At 42.6% G+C, this 12,997-nt stretch overlaps 1 protein-coding gene across 3 annotated transcripts in view; it reads left to right on the top strand.

Moving 5' to 3' along the window:
• Positions 1-8,754: 8,754 nt before the first annotated feature.
• LOC119493566 (collagen alpha-1(I) chain-like) overlaps positions 8,755-12,997 on the top strand; it is an 83,809-nt gene continuing 79,566 nt past the window's right edge. For all 3 annotated transcript variants that reach the window (XM_037778996.1, XM_037778997.1, XM_037778998.1), the window contains exons 1-2: positions 8,755-8,900; positions 11,087-11,244. The gene's annotated coding sequence lies outside the window, so the exon portion shown is untranslated. The remainder of the gene's footprint in view (positions 8,901-11,086; positions 11,245-12,997) is intronic.

The raw sequence follows: 12,997 nt of genomic DNA, 5'->3' as shown, positions 1-12,997 counted from the left end.
TCACCGTCCGGGAGCGTTAACTTAGCAGCTACGATGCTGCGTGTAGTGTCGCGGACATGCAGCCACTTTCCCAGTAAAAGTCTCCACCACACATTTAGTTTAGTTTAGCAGGTTGTCAGCTGTGTGTCTGCCCGGTGTAACGATACTTTGTTTGCCCCCTATAACTTTAGCGATTGTCCAACAAACAGTGTGTGTATTTGTGCTACGTTAGCAGCTCTAGCATTGCCGGAGGCTTCGTGTTCGCCGCCGCCGCCGCACACGTAGTCTGCGTAACTTTAACGAGTTTCCAACAGACCGTGTGTGTGTGTTGGAGGTGAGTGTGAGGTTGTTGGTGGCGTTCTAGCTGTGAACGTAGGTGTAGTCGTGTGTGTGCAGTTTATTTGTCGGTGAATAAATGCTACCAAACTACAACTCCTCCGCTCCGCTCAAGCGAGCTGGAGAGACCGGAGCCAACTTCCTGTATCCTGCAACTCCGGCTCTGCCTCTTCAGGTGGGATGTTAAGGTGGACCAACTTTTCTCCTTAAAGTGACAAGCCGCTCCTCTGAGCCGCTCAGCTTTTTAATTAATTATTAATATTTATTTTAACCCTTTTTACCCGATAGCGTTAATCGATTAAAATGCTTAATGTCGGTTAACGGTTAAACGGTTAATTATCAACATCCCTACATGTTGCCTCTACCAACCCATCCAATAATTGTTGAGACATTTCACTCTGAAACAAAAATATCAGAATCATTGTGGCGCTAGTGGAAAAGTCAGGGGATCACCAATGTCTGATTCAATGATTCATCCCCTAAGGAGCTTGAATGTAGGGATGCTAGTTTTTGTTTTTATTTTTTCTTTAGGAGGGATGTGATCCAATATGGGTCAGTCCCCTGTCTCCTGAATGGTTGGTCATTTTGGTTAGTCAAACTACGTTCGAACACTCTCTCAAATGGGCGGCTGTGGCTCAGACGTAAAGCGGGTCGGCCACCAATCGGAAAGTCAGGGGTTCGATCCTCGGCTCCTCCGGTCCACATGTCGTAGTGTCCTTGAGCGAGATATTTAACCCCAAATTCCTCCCGAAGGCTGAGCCATCGGTGTGTGAATGAGTATTTAGATCAGATCCTGATGGGCAGGTTGGCACCTTGTATGGCAGCCTCTGCCATCAGTGTATGAATGGGTGTGTGAATGGATGAATGTTGGCATGTAATGTAAAGCGCTCTGAGTGGTCGGAAGACTAGAAAAGCGCTGTATAAATGCTAGTCCATTCATATACTGTAGGTCAGAAAGTGATTGATTTCTAATGGAATGCCCCTTTATCAACACTTTTCCTCTGATCCAAACAGAGAAACAACATTTCAGCCAGTATACAAAAAGTCTATAATCGAGTTTAACAGCTCGGAAAATCATGTTTGCTGTGGGGACACCTTGTATATTAAAAATGAATGATCTGCGTTTAGTGATGTGCTTAGTCACGGTCTTTGAAACCTGAGCTCATAGCAGCAGGAGGGCTTAATGCTGCCTTCTCACTCCCATGTCGCCTTGGCCTTGATCTCTGTGACTGATGGCTCTCCAGATGCTTGGCAGTGTAGGCTGCTGGTTGGCTCTGAGCAGCTTGTAGCCAGCAGGGGGTCCTGGCACCTCAGCCGACCTGTTGGCAACACGAAGGCCTGTCTGCAGTCACAGCCTGGAAAACACATCTTAACACCCTGATCTACAAGGGTCAGCTCCTTGGTGATGAGCCAGCATCACAAGTTGACCCCTGTAAAAGTCAATGAGGACTTTAAAAAGGCTACACATAATTTCTTTTACTCTGATGCTTGTGTTAAGTGCTGGTAAATAACTGCCATGAAATTTGTGTTAGTGTTAGAGAATGATCGGGTTTGGTGGATTTTACTCAGCTGTCTGTAAAACATGTACAGTAATGAAACCTTCACTTAGAGTGGCGAAGCAACACATTCTCACTCCCAACTCGTCACATACCGCCGCTTGGTCAGTGCCCCTCGGCATCAGAGATCGACGCACGGGGTACCCCTCTTGCATTACTTTTGGACGGACCAGTGACGGCGTGTCAATATGCGCTTGTTATATGAATAGTGTCCTTTCAAAATTAACTTCTGTTTTCACAGGAAGTTAGGCTTAGACAACACAACCACTTAGTTACGGTTAGGAAACAGTCATGGTTGATGTTAACTTCACTGACTAGCGACTCACGGGAATAATAATACTGACGAGTCACGTGACTGATGTGACAAAATAAGTCAACGTTTCTTTTAGTTTCACACGGGACACGAACACCGGACTCCTGGTGGAAAGTCTTGTATTTGTTTTACCCATACACCACCCCTCCCACCCGCCCTGAACAAACTCTCACACTATCAATACTACGTCACTTTCACCGACCATTGGTTTACATTGGCGTTAGTTGAAAGCCCGGTTTGTCACGTTTTTGTCGTCGGTTATCGATGCCGAGGGCCACTGCCCAATCAGCGGTATTTGACGAGTTGCGAGTGAGACCGGGTTGGGCTAGACGCTAAACGCCACACATTGCAACTCTAATTGTGTATGTTTTTGCTATACTAACTTATAACTTTACAGCTGGCAAAATACCTCCACTCATTAAATCCATGTTCTACTTTATAAACGTGGTGGTTATGTTAAGGCAAGCGACTAGTATGCCTATTTGTATAAGTGTATTTCACTGATGTTGCAGTCAGTATTACTTACACTACTGTGTGTGTGTACGGTGTGTTTCTCCCCCGTCAGTAAAGACTGCACGGTGGTGCAGTGGTTAGCACTGTCGCCTCACAGCTGGTTCAAATCCGGCTTGGGGCCCTCCTGTGTGGAGTTTGCATGTTCTCCCCGTGTTAGTGTGGGTTTTCTCCAGGTTCTCTGGTTCTCACAGTCCAAAGACATGCAGGGTTAGGTTAATTGTTGACTGTAAGTGTCCCGTAGGTGTGAATGTGAGTGTGAATGGTTGTGTGTCTCTATGTGTCCGCCCTGTGATAGTCTGGTGTGTACCCTGCCTTCACCCAATGTCAGCTGGGATCGGCTCCAGCCCCCCCACGACCCTGAATAGGATAAGCGGAGTAAGACTGTATTTCCCGCTGTAAGAACTGATACTTGATAACTATTAGAATTATAGTTTAATAGGGCTGTCAATTAATTAAAATATTTACGTAACTATGTAATGGCAGGTGTATTACTCAGGATCCAAGGAAGCGCAGTGTTGAGTGTGTATTTGTTTGTATGAGCAGTTCTTGAGAAAGCTGCAAGCAGTAATACCACACGCCAAGCAATCGGACCGTTCTGAACAGGTATGTTTTGAACAGGCACTGCACTAGTATTTCCTAAATGAAGATGTGTTTGAACTATGGCAGTCAAAGTTAACGTGATACTTATGCATTAACACAATTTTTTAACACCACTAATTTGTTAATTCAATTAAAGCAAATTGTGATTTTTAGGTTGTAGCGGGCTCAGTTTTAAAGGTAGAGTGAAGATCCTGATATCATATGAAACTAGAAAACCTCCGCTAAATTTTGGTGAGGAAAAACTGGCATGGCTATTTTCAAAGGGGTCCCTTGACCTCTGATCTCAAGATATGTGAATGTAAATGGGTTCTATGGGTACCCACTAGTCTCCCCTTTACAGACATGCCCACTTTATGATAATGGTATATGCATGGTCTGAAGTATGTGTGGGGTGCACGTAATCTCACAGCAAGTTCAGCTTCTATAATTACTAGTTAATGTGTGAGAAATGGTGTATTCATTGCATCCCTAATAAATCCCCAATCTTCATTCAGGTAAACAGGTTGTCAGCTCAGGAATGAGACACATCTGTTACTATGCCAGTGTACCAGTTTGGGTGCAGGGACTTGGGTTGCATGGTTCAAAAGTCCCCAGACACTGCTATACCAGTAGAGACTGAAGCTTTATTGTTGTTGGTTCCTTTGGTGATTGGATATTTGATTGTTTGTGTGGTAAATGTTTGAAATTCCAGAAGTTCGACGAATCCAATGAGAAGCGATACACCACAAGGTTTCTCCAGTCAGACTCCGTGTCCCGAGTTAACCTCTCAACTGGCTTTGGGGAACCTGAACAGGAACATGATTGTGTGAACCACTCCATCTATTTATGAAATGTGCAGGTGATTCAGAATGTTAAACAGATCCTTCAAAGTGCTCTTACTACAGTATGTAACATAGGTTGTTTATAACTGCAAAGTTACGCAGAGTCATATCTGATGTTTCAGGCTAATGCCATAGAAGTGTCGGGTTACTGTAACTTTGGGTCACCCCCTTCATGTCTCAATATTATTCTTCTGGGAGAGGAAATGAGGAAATATTTTAGGGTCAGTCTCACTGAGGGCAGGGAATGTGGAGAATTTAGAAGTGAATTCTCTTGTACCTGTATCTGGGCTACTAGGTTAAAGGTCATTCATCTGAGTAAATGCAGTGGTGATGGCTAGATCATGCAGTGTGATATCCAAGTGTTGCTAACATTACATTGGGAGTGAGTGTTTGGGGGGAAAAGCTATGGTGGTCGAGAAGTGTCGAACGAATGCAATAGCCACAACGCAAATGCAAAAGCCGGAAGTCAGCAAAAACAGATATTGACAATGACCGACTATCATTGCCTAGGGGTTTTTACAATTTTTCAATTGATTTTTTAATGCCAGAATCGATATAAACTGGGAAAAAAAGTTTTAAAACTTGTGTTTGGTCGATTATTTCTCTGTTGTTACAATGCTAATTGGCATTGTATTTTACATCATTGGAAAGCCTGTTTATTTACGGTGGAAGATCCATACGCAGCCACAACAGCCTGGCACCTCCTCCTCATGCTGGTCACCAACCTGGTCACACGTTGCTGTGGGATGGCGTTCCATTCCTCAACCAGGATTCGTTGCAGGTCAGCCAGCGTGGTTGAGGTAGTAGAGGTAGAAGGAAGTTACCGCTTTTATTGTTGTAGTCTGAGTAACGTGACGTCATATCTGTTCCGTATCCGTCAACCAAAACAAACCGCAGCCGGCCGCAGTGAGCCGAAATGAGAAAGTAGAAAACGTCGGAGGGTCTGCGTGGATATAACCTGCACCCTTACATGTTAAATCCAGCGTGGTAAACACTACACATCCAGTAAAGGATGGAAACACTTTGGGTTTCACACATTGCCAGGAACAGCAAAGCTAGATGATGGCTAAAGCTGCATGCTAACTCTGTCATGGACAGGAAACGTTATCGTATTGTGGTAACATGCAGTCAAGCCAGCCGCCACTCGCATCTCCATGGTCAAATCAGCCGACGCTACAACTGTAGAGCACCCATATACTGACATTTATGTTAATACATTCAAATGGCCCGATGGAGCTGACCATGGATGGATAAAGAGAACGCAGCTGACGGGAGAGCTAGAGACGGACTTGGAGAAGTAAGCGAAAGTAGACATTTGTGACTATGTCCAGTTTTCAAAATAAGGTGTTAACAAAGGGAACTATATATATACAAAATACATAAATGGAAATAAGATTGATTGGATTATATTCACCAGAAGTATGAAACATTACATATCCCTTATAGATTAAAAAGCAAATACCATTAATTTGTGAGGGAAATATCTTTATTCTTTGATTTTTTGGGTTGCTGGAAAAAATAAATAATGTCTGACAATGACTGATATATCTGACTTGAGGACATCTCTAATTACATACAGGCTGAAAATCAAACATTTTTACTGTATTAATTTAGATATTTTTCAAAGTAAAAGTCCCTAGATGTGGATGATTCAACCTCTTCCCATGGTCTAGTGTTAAAAAGGTAATATCAAATAAATCGTAATATCGAATCGCAATACTTGTGAAATTGCAACACTAAAAAATCTCAACACATATCGAAGTATCGTGATAGTATGGAATCGGGAGATAGGTGTATTGTCCCAGCCCTATTATTGCCGGCAGACTATTTTTAGGCTTGTTCGAGGTGAGCCAGGCCTGTGCAGATCACCGGCAATCGGTATACTGTACCTCCATATGGTCAGTCTGAACATCTACTGTACCAACACAGGAGTTTTGTATTCAAGTGCACTGCAGATGCACTGCAGCCATGAAACTGTCAGTGTTTGGCTCTGCTCCTGGGACAGACTTAAGTCCAAAATTACCTCGTCTTCTCTCAACACATGGAGTCAAGATGATAGTTTCTCTGCCTCTACCTGCACACATCAAGTCAATCTGACTGCTTTGAAAAACACCGTTCCATCTGTGTTTCTGTCTCCTTCTCCCTCACTGTGTACAGTAACTCAACATCTTTCTGAAACTAGTGTTTATTGGCAAAATATAGGTTGGATATCCATTCTGTAACCCCATTCTTGGGAACCAGTGCCTTTTATTCATGGTCATTTTGGTCACAAAATGCAAACACCACAGCAAGAAGAGTATAACATGAATACCTCCACTTAGAAATGCATGCCTCTTTACACACTTTACTCAGCCTCATGCTGTACATAATATAGAGGTGGCTGTGTAGGGGAATGCAGCTCGTGGTTCGTGGCAGACCTTTCAACGCATTATCAGAGCCCAGTCATGTGTGACTGCAGTCTTGGTGGTGGAGGAAGGATGAGAAGGACAAATGTACTGAGTGATGAACTTGGTGTACAGGCAGACGGGTGACAACCTGGTCTTTCACCACATGTTCTCTGACAAAAAAGACAGTATATATAGTATAGACATTGCAGAGGAGACATTTACTGTATGTCTTGGTCAGTCAGATGAGAGTCATATTCCTTTGTGTAAATAGAAGTGTAAAACATGATTTCAGTTTCTGAGTCTGAAAGTCTTCCTAATATAAATCTTTCATATTTCTCAACCATTGACTGCTGCCATGGGTTCAGCGACTACATGCTGTATGGTAAAGTCCTGCTCTCTCAGTGGGCAATGCATTGCACTGCACTGCTGAAACCCCTGGAAGTTGAAATGTAACACTGGCAGAGTTGGAAGTTGAACTGTATTACCTCATAATGATTAGAGCTGAAATACATTTCTACAAAAGTTGGAAGCTAAACTGTAACCCTGTCAAAGATGGAAGTTGAAATGAATTACCTGAAAAGAAAGAAGAAATTCTTTGTATTGATATCAGACAGATGAACTGCATTGCTAAACACGTTGGAACAAAAAAAGCATGGCCCTAAAGAGCTGACAGCTGAATTTTATTGCCTGAAAAGAAGGGGGCTGAACGGTGATGCATAGGAAAAGATATCATGAGCCGAAAACTTAAATAGATTTGTTCAGGATCCAAGTTTAATAGTTCATATATACCGTCCGCAGGTTGAGAGCTACCTTTGCAAAGGTGCACCATATTTTTTCTAGCAAGCCAATCAGAACAGGTTTGGGGGCTTAAAGAGACAGGCGCTAAAACCTCAACCTCAACCTGAAAATGAGCATATGTCCCCTTTAAATGAAGTCTGTAGCTGAAAATATGCTGAAGAAGTAGAACTTCAAAGTTGAGTGGGGTTGAAAAGAATTTTGAGATTCCTCCTAAGCATAAATGTCCTTAGAGCTGAACATTTTGATATTTGAAAGGTTTCTGTAGCTGAAAGCATGCAGAAGTAGAATAATAATAATAAAGAAAAAAATAAAAGAACAAAGGTGTGAATGCTGAATGATGATGAAGATGATCAAGTTCTATGTTGCTGCCAACAACTTGTGGCTGTGTTAGAATTGGCTTTAAAGCAGAACGGTCATGTCAACATACAGAGGCACTGATATGACTCATATCTTCACTGTGATGACTGAAACAACATTTTGACCCTTTGTGGATGCAGTTGTATGGTGTTGCTGCTGACTTGCTTACTGTTGAATGTTGGAGTTCCTCAGCAGTGATGTGTCCTTTATGCATGGCTGTGACAGTACTGCTGAGCTCCAGCTCATTCAGTGAGAAATGATTAAAGGCTGTTAAGACTTCCTCACCCCCCTACTGTATGTATTTCATTTCACTGCCATACCACAGTAAATTGCTGCATCTATTCTGCAGTGGCATGTAACAAAAGATCCAAGGGTCAGGAGTCAGAAGATGAGCTAACGGTGAGGCTGCTGAATGTGGCATTTCCTTTAGATAATTACAACAACAATTTGTATGCATCTGAACATTTACAGTCCCACAACATTCATGTTGGCAAGTTTTCCCAATACATATTTAAAATACTTCATAAGATAGCAACCTATCACTGGATCTCTCTTTATGTGGCGCTCAGTCAGTCAATGCACAAGCAAAACTCCTCACTGGTATCAAGAACCATATCTCCCCGGTACTGGCCTCTCTTCACTGGTCACAAGCGGAATATAGAATTGATTTTAAGATTCTTTTATTTGTTTTCTAAGCTCAGGATGGCACCAGCTTACATCTGCAATCTCCTCAGTCAATATTCAGATCATCTGATCAGTCATTCCACAACATTCCATGTTCCCAGTCAAAATCCAAAGGAGACCAAGCATTTCCATGTTTACGAGTTAACAGCATGGTGCTTCAGCTGTCATTCATTTCATTATTTACACCTGTGCTTTTCCTACTGTGACATGTCAAAATGTCTGCTGTGAAAAAAGGCCTATTTGCAACTTTTGACTGCTAGGGGACAGAAAAGCTAGAAATACTGTTTCTGACCACGTGAAAAACGTAAATCCAATATTCTTGTTTTTAATCTCTGGTTTTGTCTCCACCGACGCATGTTAAATTCCTGTAAGTTACCACTTCACAGTATTGTTTTGGTTTCTCAACAGAGAAAGTGGATTTGTTGCAGCACTTCTCACAGATAGTGGTCAACACCACTGATGTGTCCCTGTCGGTGGACAGTCTGATGTGTCCCACCCTCCAAATCGGCCTGTATGCCAGTCTGATGATGTCTACACAGCAGGCATTTGGACCGAGGTATTATGTTTTTTTCTTCTTCTTTCTTTTTTTTTGCTGAATGAGTTTCCACAGATAAACACTGACAGGTTTGTGAAATGTAATTACAGTGGGAACCGCTCATAGAGATCACAGTTGCAGTGATCAACTGCTATGGATCAAAAAGCTTGGGACAGAATCAATCCTATACCCCCGTAGCACTAGTCGGCAAAAGCATCATTCTCGTCACACAAAATATAGCGCTAGCAGAGCAGTGGGTGGTCATGGCAAGCTGTCATGCTCCACAAATCGATAGACATGAACTGATCAACAAAAGGGTGTTCGACCGACACTCTAAAGAAATAGAATTAAGTGAGGCGACACTTTGTTACGGCTCTAAATTGTCGTATGCATGGCGTGGGGGAAAGCTCACTCTAGTATGCCGTAACATTACTTTCTGTAGTCAACAACAATAAGCTAACAGTAGCTAACGTTTTTTCAAATTTCTATTTGACATATCGATATTGTTTTGACTTTTGGCCATGCTCTTGGCATTACATTTCCGACTGCGGGACTGACAGCTAACTTAGTGTGTTACTGTTAGTTAGCAAGGTAGCTATTTAACGGAGAGCCGTCGGGTGTAAAAATGCTCACCTGCCAGACATATACCAAACTAGTTTTGGTCTTCGCGGGGACAGGGAGGTGTTTGTGATTAGCGTTAAATTAATTAGACTGCATTGTTACTTAAAGGAGCAGTGTGTAGGATCTGGTGGTATCTAGTGGTGCCAAGCGTGTAGAAGACCTACGGTGGCCGACGTGAAAGCGTGAATGGCTCTCTCTACAGCCAGTTATTTTAAGTGTAGCTTAGGTCATTTGGAGCAGAGTTAGTGCTTAGAGTGTGTTTATACATGGGAAGTGAGTGGTGAAGCAAGAGAGAGAGAGAGAGAGAGAGGGCGGCGGCAATGCTACGTCAGTAACGTCATCGATTCCAGCCCAAGCAGGAAAAGTTGATAGTGTTAGGGTTTGTCCGTTCTGGGCTACTGTAGAAACATGGCGGTGCAAATTTGAAGACTAGCAGGGGACTCTAGGTCTTGTGGAAGGATTTCAGAGATCCCATCAGTGAGAATCTTAACTTTTCTAGTTGTATGCATTAAGACTTCCTGTATCCACCTGTCACGTGTTGGGGAGGGGGGGGGTTCTAGCTTCCGAAGAGTGGTGAAGGCAATGATACGCCTGTATTGTGGTGGGAAAGGCCGAACAAGTCTGAAGGCCGAACAAAGCAGTCAGGGGGCCTTGTGTTGTGGGCCTGTTCAAGTGTTTTGAATACATTGGACCAAAAGTCGGTCAGCCCCGGGTGTGTAACATATGTAAATGGTCAGCTGGGGAATGCTTACATATATTACATCCCATCACTTCTATCGGGGAATACTTTTGCCAATTTAGCGTCAGTTTAGTGGGCTCTGTGGAGCATCATGCACTGCATTAGGCCTAGCACATAAAGATTACGAGTGTACCAGAAGGAGAATGACGCTCCTCTGGCTGTCGGAGATATCGGTCCCCAATTCACACTCCCAGGAGTCCTTTAGGGGCACAGTGGGGGCCGGATTCAGGGATTCAATTTTGCTGTAGATAGTGGATATCAACAGGCTGTGATCAAAGTCGAGTGAGAAACTGGTCAATATTCGCTTCAAGAGGGCTGTTGGGGAGATGGGAGAACTGCTTTTGAACAAAATGCCTTATTTAAAAAGAGATGGCTATTGGGCAAGTTAAATTTAACTGACATGGATGCGAAGGATGAAAAGACCCCATCCTCATAAAGGTCATTAAGTGTTATAAGGCCATGTTTGACCAACTACAGAAGGCGGGTCAGAGGCAAGAAAAGATTATTATTTAAAATCGGCGTGAGAATTGAAGTTAAATGTTAAAATCCGTTTGCCCATTGGCAATAAAAAACGATTAATGCATGTAAAAAGTTACACATAGAATGTTTAACACACAGACAGAGATTGATAGAAAGAGAACAAGCTTACTGGTATTTCCTGAAATGTTTTGCTATTTCTTTTCAAGATACATTCAGATTCAAGGAGATCACACAGGAAAATATTTTTTTTGAGATTTTAGCAGGTTTTTTTTCACAACTTCACATCTAGATACGTGTACTGTATGTATATCTTTGTGTTCTACAGGCATGCATGTGTGTTTTTTCTGATTGTGTGTCTTTCTTTTAGGTTTTCTGATGACTTCAGCATGCTGATGGAGTTGCGCAGCACTCAGCAGGAGGAGAGCAGTGTGGTGACTCTGTTAAACTCCAGCATCACATCCACCTGCAGCTCCGCCTTGGCCCACATTCACTCACCTTCATCTCCACCCAACACAGAGAATACGAGTAGGCTACATCTATCCCAACCCCAACCCTAAATACTCCTTTACTGCAGTGATTCACAGCCTATTTTCCTTGAAGCCCCCCCTACCCGTATCTAAGAAAAGCTGAGCCCCCCCGACGTCATCACCCTAAAACAAAAGACCAAATCCTCAAAAAATCAAAACAGAAATGATTCAGTATATTAAATTAATTAGTATTTTTTTTTATTAAATCAACTTTTCTGTAATGAATAGTTTCGTCAACATAAATAAGTGACGACGTCTTGACAAATTCACCAAGCGAATGCGGATACATGATGTGATCTTTTTTTGTAACATCTCAATTAATTTACTATACCAATGTTAGAGCCAATAGATTTTTTGTTATTGTGGTTAATAAATGTAATATATGGTGTTGTTAGGTTGCTGCTAGACCACCCCATTAATACTGGTGCGTGCCTTCCTTTGTGTGCAGTGCGCGGGAGAGTAAAGAGTTTTTGACCGCAGTGAAAATTTTGTTTTTGAAAGGCTAAACACCAAAAAATATGGATTGAAGCAGAATATTTAGTTATATTAGAAATATTTGGATCACTCGAGTCGGTAACAATCCTACGCATCCACCACTGGAATATAATTCTACAAATAGTATAATACTAATAATGTTAATGTAGCCTGATCTTAATCTGCAACTGTGCAGAAAATATCGGGTTTTAAACAGAATGTGGCCTACTAAGTAGCAAAAATATATCTTTTTGAATAGTTTTATATACAGACTTTTGTATAGATTATCCAGTGTTTTACTTTGATTTTAGTTATACATAATCTCAGAACAGAAAAATCCTGGCACACCCCCAGTGATCTTTGGCGCCCATTACTGTACTATGATTAACCGCACCATGTGCACTCTGCACGAATGAATATAGCTAACCAGCTAAAAGCAACACCTTGGTCAGCCATGCTTTCTAGTTTTGAAAAGAGTCTCACATCACTCAGAATGTACAGTGATTAATCTTATCTAATACAGTCAAGAATTAGACAGCTTTAACCATAGACTGTATATAAAGATGGGTGACATGGACCAGCTCCCCAAAAGTGAAGCCAAAACATCTGGATCGCCCCCAGGTGGCTGGCTGCAGTATAGATCATAATGTTAGCGGATGGGTTCTGGGCCAAACTAAAAAGTCAGAGTACACGTCAAATACATTTTTCCCAAGATGGTTTCTGTTTTTTTTAGGTAGTTCTATCAGGGTCTCCATGAATCGCTGCTGATCCTAGTGTTGGCTTTTCCTGCCTCAGCCTTCCGACCGCGGCCGGAGGGAACAGGGGAGACCGGAGTTTTGTCGGAGACGATAACGTTTCTCTCCACTGTACATTCACTAGATATTCTCAGAGCTAACTAACTCTTCTGCCAGTGTGTATGTGTGCGCATGTATGTGAGGTGGAGCGAGCATGAGAGCGAGTTGAGAACGAGCTGTGGTGTGTGAGTGAAGGCAAGCAGGCAGAGGAGCAGAGTACAGCAGAGACTCCGGCCCTGGAGACCAAAGCTACGGTCTCCCCCGCGTCCTCCGACCGCGGCCAACACTGTTTAACAGACGAGCTTCACTAGATACAACCAAGAGGTTTTGGTGCTTCCTTGTAGTTTGTGTTGGAGTCCTGTCTGAACAGCGTAGCCAGCCGCGAGCGCGCATGGGACATCAACCTGCAATGATTTATACATGTAAGAAGTTACAAACAGTCCCTATAACTTAAAGATAAATTCCGGTATGATACAGTACAAG

The sequence above is a fragment of the Sebastes umbrosus genome, chromosome 8, assembly GCF_015220745.1.
Source record: "Sebastes umbrosus isolate fSebUmb1 chromosome 8, fSebUmb1.pri, whole genome shotgun sequence".
Classification (NCBI taxonomy): Eukaryota; Metazoa; Chordata; class Actinopteri; order Perciformes; family Sebastidae; genus Sebastes; species Sebastes umbrosus.
This window is presented reverse-complemented; position numbering and strand designations above follow the sequence as displayed.